The sequence below is a fragment of the Python bivittatus genome, unplaced genomic scaffold, assembly GCF_059951505.1.
Source record: "Python bivittatus isolate LINGU-HERP-01145 unplaced genomic scaffold, Pbiv_v1 ctg000330_np1212, whole genome shotgun sequence".
Taxonomy (NCBI): Eukaryota; Metazoa; Chordata; class Lepidosauria; order Squamata; family Pythonidae; genus Python; species Python bivittatus.
In genome coordinates, this window is record NW_028277058.1 from 6011417 (window position 1) to 6036349 (window position 24933).

At 37.2% G+C, this 24933-nt stretch overlaps 1 protein-coding gene across 7 annotated transcripts in view; it reads right to left on the minus strand.

The window, feature by feature from the left end:
• Window positions 1-24933, minus strand: part of PLXNB2 (plexin B2) — a 303826-nt gene that overhangs the window by 100378 nt on the left and 178515 nt on the right. For 3 of the 7 annotated variants that reach the window (XM_088141663.1, XM_088141665.1, XM_088141664.1), the window contains one exon: window positions 20659-20760. The exons of the other annotated variants lie outside the window; for them this stretch is intronic. The gene's annotated coding sequence lies outside the window, so the exon portion shown is untranslated. The remainder of the gene's footprint in view (window positions 1-20658; window positions 20761-24933) is intronic. 7 annotated transcript variants of the gene reach the window in all.

The window sequence follows — 24933 nt, forward strand, 5'->3', positions numbered from 1 at the left end:
TATACCTGGAAGTCATGTATATAGCTTAAAAGGCAACATCCTTGATTTTTCACTGATGTTCAGGTTTCCAGGAACATCCAGGAAATTTATTGAGTGAGCTCCTGGTTGACTATGACACTTGGCAGAATAACTGGTTTGGGATTTTGAGTCACACGTGTTATTTATACTGACATTAATTTTTAATTCATAATGAGTTTAACTAAATGAAACTTCTTAAAGCCACATTCTTGACTTGGAAGGGGGTAGTGAAACATTGCACATTAAAGCACTGTGATAAGTTTGGTTAAAACAAATGTAATTGAAAATTACACATTATCAACCCTGGTCTTCTTGCAGATCTCTTCATCTTTTACTGGTTATTCTAATTTTTGGAAGCCTGGTTATATTGTTCCAATGCCTTCTCAGCTCAATAATTACTTGAAACCCAGCTATTTTTTAAGTGAGCTCTAATTAACAATCAATAAGCTTGATTAGTGAACTCACTAGCAACAGCATACAATAAAGAACTTGCAGAAGCAACCAAAACTCCATCTGATATTAGGGAACACTAATTTAATAGATATGCAAGACTGGCACATAGCTAGCTGTGCTATATTAAAAACAGAAGAAAGAAAATGTTGAGCGATCAGTTATAATAGGGGAAGGAAGAGGCATAGACTCAGTGAGAAGCCATAGGAAATGGAAAGTTGTTCAACTTTGTTCATTAAATGTGTATAGCTGCTGGCTATTACATTCATTAACATTACAAAAAGTAAAACAGTTTTTTAAAAATAAAAGAATAAATAGACACCTTAATTCACCACTGGCTGCACATGATTTGGTTGACTCTTTTCTGCAAATAGAGCTATACTCTCTGATATGGCTTTATTAAAATCAGATAAAAGAAAGCATATTTTTTCTTCATCTGAACTTAGCTGAGAATTGTCCACCTTTTTTCAATTTATTTCTTTCAGACCAGATAAATATTATGGGCAACATAAAAGATAATGTGGTAAATCTTCAATCTGAGAATGACCAGAAGGGCAGACTCTTTGTTGAACAAAAGTTTGCTGATATCTACCCTCAATTACAGCCTTGGTCATACCCTGTAATCTTAAGGCTGTAAATGCTTGGTGAGTTTTACAACTGGTTATACTGATTTTTCTCTTTTACAGTGCAGTTTCAAGGTGCAGGTGACACAATGTAGAGAGTTCTGGAAAACTCAGGGAAAGCTGAAGTAAGAGACATACCTACTAGGTTCAGAAATTTGTTGGATCCTATATTGGATCCTGCACTTAATCTTTGCTGATAATAAATTTTCCTTGGAATACACAAATATGCTTTTCATTACATATCTCTCTTTAATTTTTATACTATTCCTGTGAGAATGTAGCAAGCTTTATTTTTTATTTACTTATCTAATTTATATGGCTAGAGAGCCAGTTTGGTGTAGTGGTTAAGGCAGTGCTTTCCAAACCCGCATAAATTACTCAAAATTGGGTAAAAGTGGTTTTTCTTTGGGTAACGATACACGAACCCATTACACAATCACAACAGGGACATTTAAATTGACTTAAATATTGTCACATGTACTAAAATATATTTGAAAATCTCCCAAAGTATTCCTATTAAGATAAAAATTGATGAAATGGCAATTTGTTGAAATGATGTAAAGATCATTCAGTAATAGTTTTTATAATACAGGTAGTCCTCAAGTTACGACCATTCATTCAGTGACCGTTAGGGTTTTGGGTAATGAAGGAAAAAGTTTGGGAAACACTAGGTTCTAGCATCAGGCTAGAAACCAGGAGACCATGAGTTCTAGTCCTGCCAGGCACCACTCCAGCTGGGTTCTTTGAGCCACTCACTTTCTCTCAGTCCTAGGAAGGAGGCAATGGCAACCCACTTCTGAAATCTTGTCAAGAAAACTGCAGGGACTTGTCCAGGCAGTCACCAAGAGTCAACACTGACTTGAAGGCACACATACATGAACACACAAAAAGTTCAGCTATCTGAAGAAACTCTGGGTGGCAAACAAAATCAAAACATTCCAGGAAACCACCCCCAAAATACCCCACAAAAAACCAAACTCAGGCTGAGTAAATTTCAGTAATCATAAATAAGATGTACCATGATAAGGTTGGGCCATCTGTATCTCAAGAGGAAGGTTGCTCTAGAGGGCAGGCACCATGAAAGAGAAACAAACCTTCTGGGAGCTACCAAGTGATATTGTTTTACTGAGGGTACCTGGAGCATGTGATACAGTGAGTTCAGATGGGAAGGGTAGAAACTATCAGGGAAATTTGGATAAATGTGATCAATATAGAGTCAAAAGTGGCCCAAAACCAGAGGTGAGTTCTTATTAAAATGCTCTTTCAGTGCTTTCCAAGGTTATACAAAGTTTTATCTTATTATTCCTGTTGAATTTGATTTAGTAAGCATTAAATAAGTTTACTTGGTGTTTTATAATCCTTGCATGTATTTTACTGTTGCTAATATCCTAATTTGTGTTATTTTCAAGATTCATTCATGAAAAATGTTATTTCAGTTTCTCCAATTGCTGGTGGATTTGTGTATACGGACGTGCATGCACGCACACACGCTACATTTAGCTGTATTCCTTGCCTACCTGCTGCAAATTTTAAATACATTTTTTATGATTGATTTCATATATAAGCTATCTGTGGCTTTTCTGGTTCAGTTACTTAGCTCACTGGAGTGATCTTTCTCTTGAGGTGCAAGAAAAACTGATGCTTAAATTTTTCATGTACCTCAAGAGGAAGATAATTCCGCAACCCTGAAACAATATACAAAGTCCTCCTTCTAGCCCCTGCAATCCTCATTTCAGGTGAAAGAAGTTTATTGTAGCTGCTGCCTTTACTGCGAGAGGTAATTCAGAAAGCTTTTCAATTTTCTGTTTCACAATTCATGTAAATATTGCCCAGATAAAGTATTGCCTCCTCTATTACATGTAAGAACAATTCATCTGCCTAGATGAGCTCTGAATTCTCAACCACTATACCACAGTTACGCTTTGCAAATTATTCAATGCCTACCCAGTAAATTCTAAGACATAAAATGAGTTCAAAATTTCAGACAAAGAAATTAACATGTACTGTATTGTGAACATACCCTGCTTACTCCAGTTATGATTAATATGGGATATGGATGCACACGCTGATTGATTTTCTATTTTTTTCTCACTTTAAAATGTATAAAACGTATAAAGATAAAGAATGCAAGTTTGCCAAAACCACCTTAGGAGCTTCACAATAAAATTAAGATCTGAATCTGGTCTCTCCTTTCCAAGCTCAGCTCGGTATGCCACTGTACTGATTATTTAGTGGCTCTGAGCTCCTGTGAAGAAGGACCTCACAGAGTATAATAAAGCGTGCTCCCAAGTTCCACAAATGAAGGTCTCAAGACGGCAACTCATATTATTTAAGATGAAATACTAGAAATAGATCTATGAGATTTGTCAAAGGACATATTTTAAGACTTCTAGTGGAATCCAAGTTCCTTTATTTCTCTCCCTGATGCCCTAAACCCAATCTTTCTTCTCCATCCATATTTAAATCTCCATCCCACAGCAGTGCCAGTTCAGGGCGGCTCTCAGAAATCTCACAGAACTGTGAGGTATAAAGAGTCTTTGACACAGAACCTTATTAGTTATGCAGTTCTTTTCAGTTTCAATCTCAAGCTGTGTGCATTCTTTTTTCATCCTCCGAAAACCGTCAAGGCCCCTCATTTGCCCCGTACATCTGTTGGGATTAATTGAATTGCAAAGCATTCTGTTTTGAGAAACCTGTTCCCTTCCTCCACCCATTCACACTCTCCAGGAGCTGTGGTTACTTATTTACAGTTCAGTTTAAGTTAAATCCTTCTTATGGAAAGCAAATTCTTCAAATTACCAATAAATCTTTATTATAAAGAGCAATATTCAGAGTATTACAGAGTAAAATATATTCAAGAAGCAGAAAATACTTTGAAAAAACCAACATTTCAAAGTAGGATACAAGAAGGATAGCACTTTGCAGGTGTCTCTTCTATAACAGAAGAAGAAAATGGTTGTTATTAGGGAAGGTAAAATACAATTTGCATGCAAACTATTTCAAATGCTTCCATCGTATTGCAGGCACCTATGCAAAGGTTCATTTTCAACTTTAGGAATAAAAGGCTGCATACTAAGTGAACCAGTTTCATTGACAATAAATTGTAACTTTAGAATGGCTTCTAAGATGAGACAATTGTTTTCAAAAGACAAAATAACGGGGCCCTTTTCTTTTTATGACTGAACCAATGTTAAGATCCAAGAGCATGATTATATGTTTTCATTAACAAGTTCAATAGCTAGATGGCATTTTATAGAAGATTGTTCTCTTATGAGCTCAAACAATAGAAAGGGGAAAAAAATGACTTCAGAGTATTAGAAAGGTCTAGATATCTGGGCTTCAGAGAGTACTGTTAACCACTATTTTAAAGATACCAGAATCAAAACAATGTTTGTGGTATCTGGATTTTTTTCTGGTCATTTATTCCAAATCTAGCTATCAATGGAATACAAATTAATTGATGTCCATGCTTAACCACTTATGTCACATTAATTAAATTGTCTGTTGCATTAGTTTATGAGAACTGCTCTTCCAAATGCTCTAAACCTTTCAAGTACACTCAATAATAGATATTCCTCCATTGTTTTCTTGTCTTCAAAGACCTACCAAACAATAGAGCAGTTTATCTGCAGCTTCAACCTTCCCTGACAGGCCCGTTTCACAGAGAAATAATGTAATACATATATAAACAGCCAAGACAAGTCATATTCTATTTGTTTACTCCTTTTTTTTTTTATCTGCATGATGCATTATCTATTTTAGTAAGCCTCTCTGTGCAACAAGAAACACCATAATAATTTTTATGGTTTCTCTTTTGAACCTTAAGACAGTAACTTAGAATTCAAGTGTTCAGCAATTTGTCTGAAATAGTATTTTATCTCAATGACAAATAAGAAAACTTCTATTTAATCATAGAATCTTTGTGAAAGCAACAAAAGTTCTTGTCTAGAATAATTTGTGATGGTTATATAACCTAAGTCAAATGTGGCCCAAAACAATTATAAGCCACAGCTGCAGCTCTTGCTTTTAAGTTTAAATGTGAACACTACCCTTTTTTGTTTCAGTATCTTCTATCTAAAAACTCTAATGCAAACACTTGCTAGAAATCAAATCTGGTATTTTTTTTGGCTGATCTGAAATGTATTGTACAGTAAATGGAATATATGTATTTCATGGCTTAGATCTAAAAGCACATCTTAAAGATTCAAATGTGTAATAGGAAGCCCCTGATTTAGAACGGTTTAACCAATGTTATTTTATTGTGGGTACTTAGCTTTATTCTTAGTCAAAAGAAAAGCTATGGTTTTTCCAGTAGTAATGTATGGCTGTGAGAGCTGGACCATAAAAAAGGCCGAGCGCCGAAGAATTGATGCCTTTGAACTGTGGTGCTGGAGAAGACTCTTGAGAGTCCCCTGGACTGCTAGGAGGTCAAACCAGTCAATCTTAAAGGAAATCAACCCTGATTGCTCATTGGAAGGATCGATAATGAAGCTCAAGCTCAGATATTTTGGTCACCTAATGCGAAGAGAGATCTCTTTGGAGAAGACCCTGATGCTGGGAAAGATTGAAGGCAAAAGGAGAAGAGGACGGCAGAGGATGAGATGGTTAGATAGCATCACTGAAGCAATGAGCATGAAACTGAGCAAACTCAGGGAGGCAGTGAAGGACAGGAAGGCCTGGCGCAATATGGTTCATGGGGTCACAAAGAGTCGGACACGACTTAACGACTAAACAACAACAACAAGCTTTATTCTTTATTCTTTCAGAGAAGAATTAGAGATGAATGGGTTGAGTACACATGTAGTCACATTGTTATGGACGTTCTACAAACCGTCAATGTGATGAAATGGAAATGAGTACTTGGAAGACAGGACCCTTGTTTATTATTTAGTTCATTACCATCTTGGTCTGAGCAGTTGGCAAGAACTGTAGAGCCTGGGAGGCCTTCTGGACTCTAAAATAACCAGGAAAGCTCAGATAGCTGTAGTAGCCAGGAATGTTTTTTTAATGTCTTATTCATTTCTTTATATATATAGAATCTGGTATATAATCTGTGGCTTTCTCTGGAAAAGACATACCTTGCCTTAATTATATCCATCTGGGCTACTGTAATGCAATATTTGTACATCAGCTTCTGAAGATGCTCAGGAAGGCAGTCTGTCAGGCCTATGCCAACATTTAGGAAAGCTCTGAAAATATAATTTCTTCTTCATTTATTCTTGAAGGGGATTTTCAAGGGGGAATGTTTTGTCATTCTGCTTTATCCTTGCTCTGATTTCTCTTTTGCATAAGTAGGAGGATTTAACTGTTAGGTCTATAGATTTTAACAATCTTGGCTGTTTTACTATTGTATGGTTCTTATAGTAACCTTCTATTGTTTGAAAAAGCACAACAGAAAGAATAGTGATGCTTTTGAACTTTGATGTTGGAGAAGACTCCTAAGAATACCATGGGTAACCAAGTAAATGAACAAATGGATCATTTAACCAATCAACCCAGAGTTCTCACTTGAGGCAAGAATGACTGGACTCAAATTATCTTACTTTGGACACTTTATGCAAAAAGACCTAGATCTCTGAAAAAGTCTATAATGCTGGGAAAGGTGGAAGGAAAGAGAAGAGGATGGTTGTTCTGGAGATAATCTACCAACCTAATGGCACATAATCAATCAATCAATCAATCAATCAATCAATCCAATTAATCTATATTATGTTTATAAAATTATGGAAGAGGTTGATTATAATACCAAATGTATGTAATTTTAATTGCTCTTCCTTGATAATTCAAAGTAAATATTCTATGTGTGCTGTGCAGTATCCTCTAGCTGGCATAACACCATCACCTCCAGCCAATGGCCATGATGAAGGGGCTAAGGAGAGAAAACCAGGTTTGGAAGGCTATTAAAGGGACGTTATGCTCCCACCTAATGGCAGGCAACAATATTTTTGTAAGGTATCTTAAGGCTTATTTTCTATCTTTAATAAAGGTAGCCCAGCAATATTTTAATTAAATAATAAAAATAGGGTCCGTATACTCCCAATACTGTATGCGCATGTGTGTGTGCACGCACACAGACATATTTGGCTATGCATAAGAATCTCTGCACATGGAATTACTTTACAGACTAAGTAGGCACACAGAACACTTTATTGACTAGGAACTAATGGAGTAAATAAAATAGTTCTCCAAATGCTTACTCTACCCATGACTTCATTCATCTGCTTTGCATCTGGAGATGCATCTCCATCTATAGTCCTGCACAACTATCCCATGTAAGACATATATTAGGACAAAAGCAACAACATTTATGGAACTAGTAAGTCAGATCTATAAATACTTTCTTCTTATTAATCATATTGTAAGAAGCCTCGCAATCAATTAAATAGTTAATCAGCTTGCTTGCTTCATTTCTGCCATTTTGGAAAAGGGGGAGAGGCAGAAAGAACTGTTAGGCGCAAGTGAAATGTTATTGGGCTCCCAGAGACAACCAAGGTTGTACCAAGAGGAGCTGAGATCATCAACATGAAAGGGATGGACTGGGAAAAGGGGGGTGAATGCAAGGGAAACAAAAGGGGTTTGGGTGCGTGCGGGCTTTTAGTCTTGGCAATAACTTAGAACTGTAGACTGCTTCTCAATAAAGAAATTCTTCTTTGAATTTATTCTAAGATTCACTGAGATTCACTGATTTACTTTTATTGGGAAGTGAGTTTAGCAGATTCTTACATTTTGCCAAGACTCCCTTAGTGAATCTTCCCCGGAGCAGACGCTCTTCGAGGAAGGTTCAGAACTTTGCTGCTACTCGGGATGGCTGATGATGCCATAGAAGTAGAGTCCAGAGTGGTCGGAGGAGCTGCCGGGGCTTTGGACGGGCAGCCGCAGCCCGGACCCTCACAGCCGCTGGAACTTACGGTGGTGGTGAGGAGGAGAGATCAGTGACCAGGTACCCAAACAACTCATTTCCAAGAGGTTGTGGAAACAGAGGAGAAACTGCTGGCTAAGCCTGCATGGAAGAAGGTCAAACCCCAGTGGTCCTTGGGGGTGGGAGACATCCAAGTGGCTCAAACCCCCAGGGAGAAGAAGGAGCCGGAGTCAAGAATTGGGAAATTGGAAGGCAAGGTGAAGAAGATAGAGGTGCAGCTGTTCGCTGTGGGGGACGATGTTCATGCAATGAAGAACCTGATGGAGAGATCGCTAGGACCTGGGTCCCAACAGCAGCAAGCTGGAGGGGGTGGAGCGTTACCTCCATCTTAATCTGGCTCTCCGATTTCATCGGGGAGGAGTGGGGATGAGAACGAGGCCCCAGAGTCTAGTGGAGATGATGATGAAGGGGACCCTCCCTAGGCGTGAGAGGGGAGAGAAGAACCCTCTCCAGCAGCTGGGTCTGAAGATGGTTTGCAATGGAGACCCTGAGTGGCTGGGTTGTTTTGTGGCCCAGGTGTGGATCTACATGGAGGGATGTGGCCACCTGTTCTGGAATGATGCAGAGCGAGTTGCTTATGTGTCGGGCTCCCTGGAAGGCAAAGCAGCCGACTGGGTGATGCGCTCGCATGAAGCTGGCTCCGTTGATCTACGAAGCCTGGATGACTTCATGAGTGCCCTCCGCAAGCAGTTTGAAGACCCATTTGCAACCATCAAAGCTAAGGTGGCAATCAAGCACTTGAAACAAGGGCCCCAAACAGTTTCAGAATACGCCCTGGAGTTCAAGGGGTTAGCAGAGAAACTGCGGAATTGAAATGAGGAGTTAAAGGTGCAGTATTTCCAGAAGGGGCTGAGACCTGAGCTGTTGGAACGGGCTCTGGTGCGTGGCAATCCTGAGACCCTAGACAAGTGGATTACCTTAGCCGGAAGGGTGGAAGCAGATTGGGTGTTGGTTCGAGGCTAAAGCAGCCGCCTGATGGGAGAGATGAGACCCGGAGTGAGGAAGCCGGCTGGGGAACCCAGACAGGGAATCCGAGAGGTGAGATCTGGGAAATGCACGTGCTTCAACTGTGGAGAAGAGGGGCATTTTGCCGCTAGTTGCCCAAAAAACCGCCCTTCATCAACTGCCATGAAACCACCCGTAGGGAAAAGGATGCCTAAGGGTCATGAACTGAGTGACAAGCCCAAAAAGAAGGGGATGGTGGTGGCGAGATCGGAGGAGGGTCCGTTTTCATGGGACAGCAAGACCTCCGAGGAGGATGGGCAGCCATCGGGAAGTTAATCAGAAAGTGGTAAGGGCATGGTGAGTCCTTTGACAGTGGGTGTAAAACGGAGGGTGTTAAGGACTAATCATAAAGCAGAACTGACTGCATTAATTGACTCTAGTTGCACCCGGTGTTTGATTGATCCACAGATTGTGGATGACTTGGGACTGAAGGTGCGGAATTTAAAACAACTGGTGGTTTTCACCCAGTTGGATGGATCGCCTGCGGGAGGGGGTCCAGTGATGTTGATCATGGAACCTGTAGAAATGAGGATTGGGACTCAGAGGGAGACTCTTAGGTGGCTGGTGGCTCCCACTGCAGGCCCCCTTATTTTAGGACTGTTGTGGCTGAAACAATGGGATCCTGAAATAAGGTGGAAACTGGGTCTGTGGAGATTAACACGGATGCAACTCAGCAACTGAAGGGGAATGCTGATCAGGATTTGGGGCCAGGGATGGTGGCGACGGGCTTGGAATTAGCCGGGAAAAAGGGGACTGACTCCAGCCCTATCCCGGAGCCCTATAGAGACTTGGAAGCAGTTTTCAGTGAGGTGGACTCGGACCAGCTTCCACCCCACCGGGATATGGACTGTGCCATTGAAATTGAACCCGGGGCAAAGCTTCCTAAGCCAAAAGTTTATTCCATGACCCCCAAAGAATTGCAGGCTTTGTGGGACTTTGTGGATAAAAATTTGAAGCAGTTGAATTTCATTCAACCGGCAAAATCAACCCTGGGGGTGCCTGTTTTGTTTAGGGAAAAGAAGGATGGGTCATTGAGACTGTGTACCGATTACCTTAGCTTGAATGCTATTTGTAAAGAAAACAAATACCTCCTTCTCTTGATGAAGGACTTATTAGCTCATTTGTTGAAAGGAAAGATTTTGGAAATCTTCCAAAGATTCTTACACATATATCTTTCCAGAGAAGTTTCACATCATCTCCTTATGCCTTATGAAGAGAACTCTGTTTTATGACGTTCCACTTGGGAGGTTAAGACTCCTGTGAGTTGAGCAGGACTCCTGGTAGCTGCATGAACATATCCATGTAGTATTCTTTATAGTAATAAACAAATAGTTTGCCACTATCCTCTTCCAGGATGTTTTCTGACTTGCCAGTCTAGGCAATTACTCTGATACTTCCTACTGCCCACCCAGCAGCGGAAGGGGGGAAATCAATCAAGTGCAGCTAGTTGCTACTCTTCTGTTCTAAGGAATACCTTAACTCACTTGTATATAAGACAGGGCAAATACTAGAATATGATTACAAATATAGTTTCTTAAATACAGAACCATCATTCCACAACTGTATAAATTGAATTGTTAGTAACTGACTGAAAATTATAAGTGCTTTGTGATCAGGTTATTTCAATGCGATTGATTCTGTGGAGAAATGGGTATTGGGAAATCACTGTCGAATTGCAATGATGTAATCCAATAATTTTGTAGGAGCACAGAGCACAGTTGTTTCTTATTTTTCAATACAAGCAGCATATTTTTGTTTTTATCCCTTTGCAATATACAGGATCCACTGACTTTACTGAAATGAACAGGGTGTAATCCTGTACTATAACGTAAGAAGCTAATCATCATGTCAGAGCAAACACAAGAATCTGGCAATTATTTTCCATTTGAAAAGGAATGGCTATAAGCCATCAACTCCAGCAAGTCACACTGGGCAAAATATTATACTGAGGACAATTATTCTTCCCTTTGCTTAATCAGATAGTAATTATTATCATTGGGGGGGGGGGCAGGGCAGGGCAGGAGAAAATCACCACTGAACATAGCTGGAAGACAACTGATTTTAAATAATCCAAGATCAGAAATTTGCTGGTTTGAAGCTAGTATCCTTGATAGTTCAAAAGCATTTAACCATCAATACTTCCTGTGGCTTTTCTGTATCTTCAAATGCACCTTTTGATGTTTTCCCAAGAGTCATGGGAAGGGAGAAGTGTTATATCAACCGACTTCTCTTGCATATAAAGATTTATTAGGTGTGAAGTGATGAATTACCATATGCTAGAACATGACAGTATCTCCATATAACAGACTTTAAAGGGAAAAGTAATTTCTTTTATTGCATATTTTTGAGATCAGCCCAGGTCAGCTAGGTGCTGCCACTTAGTTGATATGGAGATGTAAAAAAGATTTAATAGGAAAAACAGACACAGGAAAAACACAGATTTCCACAGCTGTTGAAAAATACTTCCCAGTTATAGACTCTGCTATAATTTTGTCTGAGAAGTGTTTGATAAAGTCAGCCTTAATTATAAATTGCAATCTGGGCCCTAAATAAAAGAAATCCATTTTCCACTTAAAGCCAACATTAACTCTCTCTTATGAAACAAGCAGTTAAGATGTCCACTGGAACAGCATGGAGCAGCACTTGGCTGATCATTCCAAAAAGCTTAACAAGGTTGCATTTGATTAGTGCTTCGATGGGAGACCAAAATGAAATCCAACAGGCTGTACAGTACAGGTAGTCCTTGACTTACAACCATTCATTTAATGACCGTTCAATGTTATGACGGTGCTAAAAAAGTGTCTTACAACCGGTCCTTGCACTTACAACCATTGCAGAGTCCCCATGGTCATGTGATCAAAATTTGGGTGCTTTGCAACCGGCTTATATTTAATTGTTGTATGCTGCCCATTAATTGTTATAATCTGCCCTGAGTCACTTTGTGTGAGATGGGCGGCTATATAAATATGATGAATAAATAATAAATATATTCATGATGGTTGGAAAGTCCTGGGGTCATGTAATTGCCATTTGCAACCTTCCCAGGGGAATTCCAACAAGCAAAGTCAATGGGGGAAGCTGGATTCACTTAATGACCATGTGATTCGCTTAACAATAGTGCCAAAAACGGTAGTAAAATCAGGCCCAACTCACTTACCAACCTAATCACTTAGTGATGGAAGTTCTAGTCCCAATTGTGATTGTAAGTTGAGGACGACCTGTAGTTACATTAGTAAGTAAGTATATACTAGAAGAAAGCAATGGCAAACCAATTTTTAAACTGTCATCAAGAATACAATATGGATATGTCTATGAAGTTCCAATAAGTCAAAGTTAACTTGAAGGAGATTCTACCTTTACCTTATATCTCCAATATTAGATTAATAACTTACTGATATTTCCTAAATAGTCTTTCAGATTTTTTTTTAAATATGACACTTTTGCTACCACTGTTTCTGACCAACTAATTATTACAAAATAAATAAAACAGCCCAAACTCTCTGAATTACAGAACAAAAAGCAATGAATCACAAAACAAATATCAAACTAAATATCAAATTAAAAGTCTGTTCAGGTCATATTAACTATTTATTAATAGCCCAGTACTGACAAACCGCTATGAGAAATAATCAAAACACCCACATTTGAAGTATGATTTATCATACTACATATGTCAGATTTCTGAACCTATGAAAGAAGTAACTAACCTTCTTAATTCTTTCCTAACAGGATTTTGAACACAATTATTTATCTATATGTATTTTTCAAAAAATATTGTTAATGATTTATGTAATGAGTATACCATTCATACCAGTAATATTATCATGTGATAATATTATGTCAACTTCTCTGAAGCTGTCTATTAACTACAGGTCACCCTTACCAGGTATTTTAAAGGCATTAATGGAAGGATGAAACTCAATCAAAAGGCAAGGTACAAAGGACTAAGTTTTGGACATTCTCCAATCTGCATGTAGATTCCTTATAAAGTCTAGAGAAAGAAAAATAGAATAATGTGTTATATCCCTGAAGGTTTTTTCCCCCACAGAGTAAAGAAGAAAATTGGCTTAAAACCCTTTTAAAAACATAATCTCCCATATTTCTTGGGGGAGGATATAAACTGAAAAAAAACATGCTACGGAATGTATGTCTCTGTGTGTCTGTGCATGCACCATGCAAATCCTTCAGAAGACCTGCTTTATAATGCACAGACATACATACCAAGCCCTCTTTTTGAATTAGAATTGAATTTGAATTTGCACTGTCTTCTTCTATGCCTGCACAAATACTTTGTAAGCTATTCCTGGCTGTCTCCACATGAAGGTGGGTGTACCCAGTCAAACAAACCAATCCTTCAAAAGACTTCCACATCTCCAAAACACATCTAGCAAATTGCAATTATTCATGCTTCAGACCTGAATGGTGGGTCCCCTAACAGAAGGTTATTTGCACATATCACCCATTCCAGACAGTGGCTTTGTCCTATGATCATCCTACTTTTATGAACAACTAGCACTTAGTCATATGAGACTTTCTGAAAAATTAGGACCACTAACTTCCAGATCTTGGTAAGCAAATCTCTTTTATGAGATATTTCTTGTTTCATTTTACAATTTGCACTTGATTTCCTGGCATATCATATATATGGAGCCACTTTGGTTTCCTGGTGCAAATCAACAGGTGCTGTAACATGGTATGCATTTTGGAAGACCCCCCACCCCCAAATGCATAAGAGCTGAGCAAGTATTCATCTTTTTCCTGAGATTATATTTTTCTTAATTGCTGAGTGGAGATCTTAGATACAGGGAGCCCCCAGTTTTTAGAACAAGTTCTGTTCCCAGTCTGTCCTTAAGTTGAATTTGTATGTAAGCCAGAACAGTATCATTATATAATACTGTATAAGTAGTATTGTGTAATTAACTCAAACCACTGTATATTTAACTCAAATCATTGTGTATTTAACTTGAATTTGGCTACAATAGGCTCTGTTCTTAACTACGGGTCTTCCTTAAACCGGACATTCTTAACCCTGGGACTACCTGTAGTTGAGACTTACTGTTATATGCTTCGGGCACCCAGAGAAGGCACTATTATATAGACTACATATTGCTATATAGGCTATATCCAATGGCTAGACTTCCCAAAAAAACAGATACATCCTGCAGAACAGGTGAAATAGATAAAAACCTTTTCTGATCACCTCTAACACCTACCTATCCTAAATCAATCAGACAAGGAAGCTAAATATTTTGTAGGAGAGACCAGTCTCTCCTGAGTGGTGGTATTATTCCAACTAGTCTGGATTTCTTTCAATCTATTCATACTGAACCACTTGAATCCTGCATCATAACTAAAGCTTCAGTGCTTGATAACTGCCTCTGAATATAAAGGTGAGCACTACCCACATATGTATAAAGTCCATCTCTAAAGCTCTGAATGTCTGCCAGCAGTTCATGTTGACATTAAATGGAATTTATGGTAAAACTGAGCTCCGTATATGTTTTCGGTCTCCAGCTGGTTAACTCAAAAATCCCCAGTAATGAGCTGCTGAGAGGGAAACAATTCAGTCCTACACATATCTGGCCTGGTCTTCTATAGTGTTATTCAAAGTTGCTGAGGATTTGAAAAGTATTAAAAATGAGTATTTTCCTTTTCAACTTGTGTATCAATGCTGCTAAAACTGTGAAGGCTCTTGGTTAAGCTTGAAATATTTATTAAGACTACCCGAAGAAGAAATGTGTCACTTTGGTGTGCTTCCTTTGCTATGACATTGTTAATTAGGCTTGCTAAGAAGGGCACATTTGAGTCAGGTCCAGCACTGGCTGGAAAATCCCTTTTCTCAAGAATGGGCAGATATTGCCTTTAAGTAATATGCTCTTCTTCTTGGATTTAATTAATTCTTTCCATCTCTCTAGAAATATACCCCTTCCCTCAATTCTTGAATCTGACTAAATGGACTTTGAGCCAAAAAAGGCTTTGTGAACTCTTTCCTTATTTCCTATTCATGTATTCTGACATAAGACAATAGTAGGAATTTAGAACTTTTTAAAAGAAGGCTGAAATGGAAGAAAGAAAATATTGCTACTTATATTATCTGCTATTCAACAAAACATGAAATAGTTTGTTTAGTTTACACCATTAATGATTAGGCAGGGAACAAAATTATACAGTAGATTAATAATATCTTCTGAATGCTATTATGATATCATTCATAGCAGCACAACTCTGGAACAAAAGTCTAAGCTCTAATGAATTGTTTGTAGTTGCAATAGGGAATTTTAGATACCTTTCGGTCCTTTGAAGCCTAATTAGAAAATAAATGAACAATTCTTTATTCGGAATCAATCAATCAAGTCAGAAAGAAGATAATTTCTTGTTTGCACGAAGTGTGTCTAAGTTGAATTAAAGCACAGAGAGAGATCAGACTTACTGCTCAGTAACAACCCTAATATTAGCTACCACACTTTTGAGACATGCATACACAAATAATACCTTTTTTAAAGAATCATCAGCAATCACTTTTAGTGGCTTTTAGGGAGACTGATTTCTTGACAAGCACTTTTTTTGCAAATCATAGGGTCACGTTTTTAGAAAATAAGTTTAATTTCCAGAGAGGGGGAACAACTAGTCTTTTGCAGCTAAAGCAGTATAGAGAGTCTTGTGGCACTTTAAAGCCTATTATTATCTTATAAGGTTTCATGACAAGCTATGTACCATAATATGGAACATAAATGTATTATAGCTGTGCTGGGTAAGATTCGTACTCCCCCAATGGTGTGTCCACTTTCCTGGTTTTGCTCTTTATTTTATATTTGATGTTTGAATTAGAGACCCTGATATTGTAATGTTTCTAGTCCTAATGCATAAAGACAAGTAAGAAAAAACTTTCCTGTTTTCGTAGTGGAAAACTAATTATTTTTCAAGAATTCTTCTTTGCTTTCTTGCCTTTCTTTAATATACACTTTAAATCTTCATGGAATTAAGGACAAGAGCTAATCAATTTTTATGGGTCACATCTATAAAAACAGTTCATCCTGTATGTTACGTATTTTTGGTGGCTTCTATATGGAAAATCCGTAGATAACATGGGGGCTCTCCAACAATCTTAAAACTCAAGGTTATCCATGAGACTAAGTTCAGGAAGATTCAGAAGCAACAGAATAACACCCCCCCCACCCCCAGTGCATAGTGAGGCTGTGGAATTTGCTGTCAGCTGTTGTAGAAATGACAGCCAATTTTGGATTAGACAGTTCCATGGAGGATCAGGCTATCAATGATTTTGATAACTGTTTAGTACCTTCTGAATCATAGGCAATGTGCCTATAGAAACTATCAAGCAATAAGGGAAGGCAGTTATCATCTTCCAGTTAGGTTTGTGAGCTTCCCAGTTGCAACCAGTTGGCCACTGTGAGACACAAAACACCGGACTCACTCTGTCGATATCTTAATCAAGCAGGGCTTTTCTTAAGTTCTCATATTTTTGTATAATACTTATTCAAATTATTAATCCCAACAAAATTCAGCACTGCCTTCAACATGAGCTTTCCCACGGAAGCTTCCTTATTCAATGTGCAAAATTAAGCTATTAAGGCAATATAAAATATTAAGGCAATTTTGCCTCATGCAAATTCACTTTCTTCCCCCAGTTACTAACCCAACTTATATTTTCTTCTTCTTCTTCTTACTTTAATTTTTTTTACTTCAATTTTAAAGTAAACCCAATCAAAATAATTTGCAAGGTTCTGCTTTCGTAAGAACTTTTCATCAGACCAAGCAAGCAAGCAGACGGACTATGGGAAGGGAAGAAATATGAGGCAGCTGTCACACTTATACCTTGTTACTAGTTTAGGTGGTTTAGGCTCTGCAGACAAGAAATTCTCATTCCATAGAAGTAGGGTTGTGTAAACTCACTTCCCTCTTGCCCTTGATAAACCAATTCATTTTTTCCCCTTCTTCATTTTTTAATGAAATAAAACTAGGCAATGGGTGCAAAAGAATGCAAACCACCTCATTGTACCCAATTTGTTTATATCAGCATTTTTTAAATGGGATTGATATCATGGTCTAATTGGATTGGACAGCTATAATCATAATTACAGGATGCGTGTAACAGAAATGTAGGAAGCTAAATGAAAAAATAAATGTTACTTTTGTTTCACCGACATATTAACCTGCCTGTCCTTTCCATCATTTAAGCAGGAACAGTTGCAGAGTGGATTTCTGAATTTAGAATTTGGGTTATATTATCAAGTTCAAATGATAAGTCATCTAATCACAGAAAACTGTTAAAAATGTGGATATTTTACAAGTAAGTGCCCTTCACATATATTTCTGTTCAGGTTTGTGCTCTGTGGCAACAGCCTTTTTATTGGGGGAAAAAGCCCCATATTCATTCATTCATTCATTCATTCATTCATTCATTCATTCATTCATTCATTCTCTCTCCCTCTCCCCTCTCTCCAAAAGTAGATAACATGGACTGTATGCTGTTAGTCCCATGTTTCTCTGAAGACTTGTTTGTTTATAATTCAAAGATTGTTTTCAAGGACTACATTTGGAATGTCCCTGGACTAAACAAATAAGGAATAACTTTATATAACACAAAAGAATTTCAGCAAGAAATTTACTAAAGAAAGGACTAGTTTTAGTCCATCAATAATTTATTTAAGTAACAATAACACTAAACAAGTATATTTCCCAGGATTTTCATCTATCACATTAATAAAAAGCAATGAAAATATATACTGATTTTATCAAGCGAACTATTTATAAAAAGTAACACATACTTTGAAACTAGAACCAATTTTTCAAACAAGCAATGCACTCAGGAGCCTTGAAGTTCACCAAATCAGAAAATAATATTTGCTTTTGTAGTAAATGTCTTTCATTGCACTCTTATTTCAAATGAAAGTACATATTTTTCAAAACATGGGAGTCTTTATTCATGCTCATTACTGCAGTTCTATACTCCACATTAGGTATAATTTGGTACCAAAGAAATGTATAATTTTGGCCTATTAATCTTGAATGGAAAGGAAGGGATGAATGTTTATTAACTCAAAAGTTAACATAAATCTAACATACATTTTACTGTTTCTTTAGAAACCTCTATATACATACAAAACCTGATTCCAAGTTGTCACATGTTGTTTTCACTGTTCACAGTTTGCAGACTTTATTGTCTTATCTGTATACTGTATAGCTTTTTCACTTCAGCCCTGAGCAAATTTATAACTAGTAAATGAAATTTATGAAGAACACAAAAGTTGTCTCAGTATCAGGACTGGGAGCCTGGAATTCGATCCTGCCCTCTTTCTTTTTGTTTAACTTTTCCTTGAATTGGAATGCTTTTGTTACTATTAAACATGTCAACTTTGATTTTCACTTTCTGTACCTGAAGAATTTTTATGGACAGGACATAAGTCAGCCGTGTGGGTTGGGAGTTAGTTGAGAACCTCAGTGGTGTTCACAAGGCAGCCTTTGTATTTTGACCTCAGCTTTGGCTTGTAGCTACAATGGGGACATATGCAGGTATCCTTTATAAGACTAGTCAAAGGATTATTGAGCCAAAGATGTGCTGTGATGTAAGAGAAAGGACTTCAGTTTTGTTGTATTTTATAAATCCATCTATGTATTTGCTTCTTTCTTTCCAGCAAATAAGACAGATGCTTGGCGCAAATTCATACCACCTTGAACTTCACAGGATTCAGTTTATGTGTCTGCAGATTAAACCCACATTCCATCTAAGTCTAACTGGGAGCAAATATGGCTTGACCTCCACTCATTCCCAAACTCCCTAAGCTCTACTTTTCTGAATGTTTTATATGATTATAAGTTCATGGAATTTTGAAAATTTGTAAACCACCAGCAGACTTAATAAAAGTCTTTCCTCTATTTGGAATCTACATTGAACATTGCACATATGTAAATATGTCTACCCATACAAGGAAAAAATATAGTTTCAGGTTTACAAATGTGAAATGTTTGCCTCTTAAATACATAACACTGGGATAGATTTGTTTGTTTTGCTTCCCTATTCTATAAATATCTCACATTTTTGTCTGGCTTGTTATTCATTAGGGTTTTCATTTTCTGTTTGTCTGCCTGTATTTTCCCCTTGTTTCATTTACTGGCTTTCTTATGCATCGTTTTCCACTGCAAATCTCCCATTGTTTTCCATCTTTCCTTAAAGGGCTTTCCCCTCTAAGCTTCAGCAGACTAATATGTACATATAACCATCACCCTTCCCCCAGGCATACTATCTCTGCTTGGCAGAAGAGAACTGGCACGAGAAAATCTGCCCAGCATGCCATCCCCACCAGAGCAGGGTAGGCAAAACACAGTCCAACTAATGATCAAAGTAGCCAGGATTCTACTACAGAGCATTTGTATCTTCTCTAGGCAATTGCGTATGTTCTGTGTCACCAAGAATCAAAGTCTTATTGCGGGCATCAAATACAGACAGTATTATCTTTATCAGAGTGCGCATGTCCATGCAATAATACACAAAAACAAAGAATCAATCATGTGGCCAAAAGGCCTTGGAAGTAATGTTTAAACGGCACAGCAGGTACACATTCATTAAAATGCAACAAAATAGCAGCTCTTACTTTCCTAAGCAAAGATCCAGAAAATAAAACATCTGTACAAGAGAAATATAGCTCTGAAAAGTCCAAATACGTAAATCAAATTTAATAAGGTTGGTGTTCTGAGTTGAAAATCACATCTGGATTCTAGGATGTCCACCTTTATTTAATTTACTCCTCCTTATTCCCAACATAAGATCAAGGGAGAGTTGTTGAAAAGAAAAAGGAATGAATGGGGTGCCCTTGCTCCAAAAATTGGCAAAAATGTGTACTAATCTAAATCCAGCTGTGCAGGAACAGAATGCATTTTCCCTCTATGTTTCCCTCTTTCACCCAAATTTATATAGCCAGTTAAGCATAACTAGCACAGATCAGACAGCGGCACCTAGCCTGCCCATCTAATTAATGGCCTTTCAGTGCAGCCATTATATAATAAATTTTTTATGGATGTACAGTGTGGCCATAAAATTATTCTGTTTTTGGAGAGATGTCTAACGTCTCCAAGATTTTGGTCATAAGAGCATTTTTATTTTATGTTCTTTCTGGGGAGTGGGATATAATATGTTTATATCTCAAGGTGCATTTTTGCTGATTTAGGAACATTTTCCTGGAGGGTCTCCTGGAGAGAAAGAATTCTAAACATGACCTTTTGAGCAATCTGCTTGGAGGCATCAAATACATCCAACAGCACTGTAACCAATACGCTCACCTCTTTTTAACCATTCAACATGTTCCTTTTGCCTAAGGGATCCCGATGTGAACAATGAGGCTGCAGCAAGTGTCAAATTAATATTTATTTGCATTGCAAAAGTATGCATGTTACTGAAGCTTACCTATGATTAGGGGTTATATTACCTACATTCATAACAGAAATATGATCTCTTAGAGAAAGTGTAAGTAGAAACTCTCTTCGCAAGAATGACAAAGTGTTAACGTGCAGTTCCTCTAGAACTGGCAGGAGGTGAGAGGGGGTTGAAAATTTCTAAGCCCTCCCAAAACTTTTTATTATAAATTTTAACCATTAGAAATTAAAACATGGAATAATTTTCATACTTACTTTATAAATTAGTTTGTGTGAATTCAGTTGTTTTTGTTCTGCGGTTCTCACCTTGCCTAGTGATGTCCTGATCTTTGCCCTTTTCATTAAATACAGCGTATTCTGAATTGAAACAGAATATTGCTAGTTAATACATTATTATTTATCTATCAGAAAAGTACGAGCCTATTTCAGCTAAAGGGTCTGACCATCCCTCGGGAGACTTCCTAGCAGTAACTTTACAAAGCCCCTTTCTAGCTTTAAATGAAAAACCACCCCCTCAAGGCAGCCATTCTCTCCATATAGAGAGAAGCAAGAAGATGACAGGCCATATGGAGAAGCATTCTGAGCTAACTATGAGTTGAAGGCTCCCCAGCCTCTGTTTACTGCTTTATAAAACTGGTACAAGATATTTTAAAAAAATATAAACACCAGAAGGAACACTGAAAACTCAAGCTATTGCTGCAAATCCTGTCTATGTATCATTCTTGTGCACAACATGAAAAAGGATTTAGAAGAGCAAGTTAATAGTTCAACAGTTTAGTCCAGGGATGAATACCACATGGGTCTCCAGATTTTGTTGAATTCTGATTCCCATCGGCTCTAGTCAGAGTAGCCAATTACAAGGATAATGGGAGCTTCATTACACCAACTTCTTGGGAAAAATAAATTAGCCACCTCCCCACTACTTTTGTCTTCAGATTTATTTACACACAATCATGCACAATGCAAAGCTCTAGACATTAGCAGGTCAGGTTAAGCAATACCCAGTCTAGCATTTGCATTCTACATCATAAACAGAGGGTAAAACGTGATAGCTCAAATGCAAATCTGGATCAAAATACTTGATGGCATCAACTGAAAAATACATAGGCCAAGCTCTGATGTTGTTTGCCAAAATGTACAAAACCAGCTTTGAGATAAAATCATGTGAGCTTCTATTCAATTTTTTCCTTCTCTTTTTAGCCTTAGCTATTTTTTAAAATGAATATCCTAGTTGAAATCGGACTTCTATCTACAGTAATTTTGGACTAATGTTCATGCACATTTTGATATAAATCTGTAGATTTATAGTTTAAAGTGTGAAATGTTTCCTTGAATATTTTATCATGGATCAGAAAAGAAACATTAGATGGTAATTTCATTTTTTCTTTGTTCTTCCACTCTAATGAAATTACAGAGGAAAGAGGAATAGCAAATTTATTTAGTTTATCAATTTATTGATAGCAAAATGAATAAAGTAAGGGTTTTCTAGTCGCAAAATGCCATAACAAAAATGTAAAATCACATTGTATGGTGCATCCTGAGTGTGCGCCAATCTAGTGCATATACCTCCAAGTTGGTGAGATGTTGGCTTGCAAACAACAATATGCTGGCTTCCAAGAAAGCCTCTAGATTAGAGAGCCTAGCTTGCCTAGCATAGTGTCAGCATAATTTGGCAGAACTGGGCTTTGGCTGTGTTTGTGGCACACTGGTCCAAATGTGCCTAAACTGATCAGTATTGCCTTACTGTGAGCAGAGAATGCTGATTTGGCATGGGTATGATTAAGGCAGGTGACAGTCAAAACCTCCTCTATCTCACTAAAAAGCATTATATGAAAACCTTAACTAATCAACCCTACGGTGGGGGACAGAGGTTGGTAATTTTGGCTCATGTAATGATGACCTTGTCATATTGGAGATTGGGAGTTGGAATGTAAAGAGGAATAAAAAAAGAGAAAATGAATTCATGAATGAAATGAGAGAAAGAATAATAATTATATTGTACGTCAGTGAAACAATGAGAAAAGGAAAAAGTATAATAGGTAGTCTAATATGGAGTAGAGTTAATAAATAAATGCAGAGGAAAAAAGTATAAGTTTAATTATAAATGAAAGGACTAAAATGTATATCTAATGGAAGGGCTAACATGTATGTATTTATTCAAGTATGAATTGATGCCATAAAGATTGTCCTAAATTTATATGAAAGCAGGAATTCATATCTACAACAATCCAAAGAATGGTGATAATGTAAGAACGAAATATGGCTTTGGCAAACACAGTGCAACATTCTTAATGAATGAGAAGCAGGGAAAAAAATATTCTGTTAGGTGTCATGAACAGGTGTGTGGGACATGATGGGAGAATATAGAAAAAGGGATTAGGCCATGTGGAGACCCGAGAATGATGGCTGGTGAGTATCTGCTCAGAAAATTGCTTGTTTTTAATACAAGGCTTAAATATCAGTCTGTTCATATGAATTCACTGCAAAGAATGTATATAAAGGCGTTATTGGATTGTTTATGATGAAAGATTGAGAGAATTAGGGAAGGATGCATTGGTGATGAAAGGTTCTCGATGTGGGACTCTCAGTTTTTAGTAATGTTAACAGTGGATTTGGGGAAAAAACTGACATGGAAAAAAAGCAAAGAGAAAGAAACAAGAGCAAAAGTACAGTGACTGCAGGAACAGAAAATGTATGTCTTATACAAGAAAGTATTAGAGGGAAGATGAATCTTCCAACAGAATGAATGGAAAGGGGAGGAAAGGAAAGAGGATGGAAGTGCCATCGAAGTGTGGGAATTATGCTAATGAAAAAAGATGAGTAAAAGAAGTTGTAAATGAGGAAAAAATAATTGCAAGAGAATAATTGCTCCAAAAATGAGGAAAAGAGAAACATTGTATTACCGTATATGTATAGACCAGTGTATTTCAAACTTGGCAACTTTAAGATGAGTGGACTTCAACTCCCAGAGCTGGCTGGGTTATTCTGGGTGTTAAAGTTCATTCATCTTAAAGTGCCAAGTTTGAAAAATACTGGTATAGATAGAAAAGAATGCAAAGAACGTAGACAATGAGAGCAAGGAATGGTTATGATTAAAAGAAGTAAAGAAAATTCAAAGACATTTTGATGGAAATAAAAATTTATTATGGAAGTGGGTGAAGAATTTAAAAAAGGAGTTTCCAGCACAATGAATGGAATTTAAAAGTGATGAAATGATTTGGGATGAAACTAACATGAGGAAATGCTAGAAAAATTTTAGAGGTACAGGAACAAAGGTGGCACATGGGAAAGTAGAATGAAAATAACTGCTATAAATGTTTGTATACAATAAATCATTGATGAAAAGGAAGCCAGACAGGTTGTGCATAAATCAGATTTATGATCTTCAGCAAGTCTCTGAGCAATGGATGAATGTGAGAATGGAAACTTATTGTAACCCAAACCTAAATCTAGTCTTAAATTAACACTAATGCTAATAGAAATATCTACCCTAACTACCCTAAATCTCATCTGTAGCACAAATGTAAGATTATCACTAGCCATAAAAACTAACCCTAACTCTAAATTTAGCCAAAATCTATTAACTCTAATTTAACCCTAGTTCAATTTAACCCTAGTTCAGACCCTAGTTCCAACACAAATATTTTCCTAACCATAACCGTAAATCCCAAGACATAAACCTAAATCTACCACTAACCACATAAACGATTCTTATTTCTAAACTTAACATTAAATTTGGATTTAACTCTCACTGAACCCTAAATATTACTTACCACCCATACAAATATTTTGCATAGATATGAAGGTTCATTGCTAAACATAAGTATGGTATTTGATGGAAGTAGAGAATGTGTGAAAATAAATGGAATAAATGGCTTCATAGAGAGTAGAGAGTAAGAGAAGTATATATATTATTCACTTGTTTCTTTAATGAATTTATGAATAAATCTTTAATAAATCTGTGGTGGTAGTGAAGGTGTGTTAGTTGGGGGCATGAACATATATGTAACTTCCTTTTCAGCTGATACTGGGTTTGGCTGAGAAACCAGATAATTTGCAGTGAATGTTAGACAGATTATATAATGCAAATAGGAGCATTCATGTTTTTTGAAGGCCAAGGTAGTTATGTTTGAAAATGAATACCAAATTATACATAAATGACCTAAAACCTAAATCAGTTAGATCAATTTGGTTCCTTAGTAGAATCTTTATTAAAGATTGGGACACCTATGGAGAAATTTCATGATGTGCAAGTACTAGTAGAAAGGGACTAGATATGTGGTCTGTTGTAAAGATGAAAATTTATTGAAAAAAGTGAAAATAGCTGTATATAAGACATACTTCTATATGGAAGTGAGAATTGCATGACAGGAGAAACACGAGAAAAAGTTGAATGCTGTGGGAATGGAGTACTTAAAAGACTGTTGTAGTAAAACAAGAAGAGAGAAGGTCAAGAATGAATGGTTGCTGAATGAATGTGCATTGAATACAAATGTGAGTGACCAGTACGTTGAGACTGTTTGGTCATAA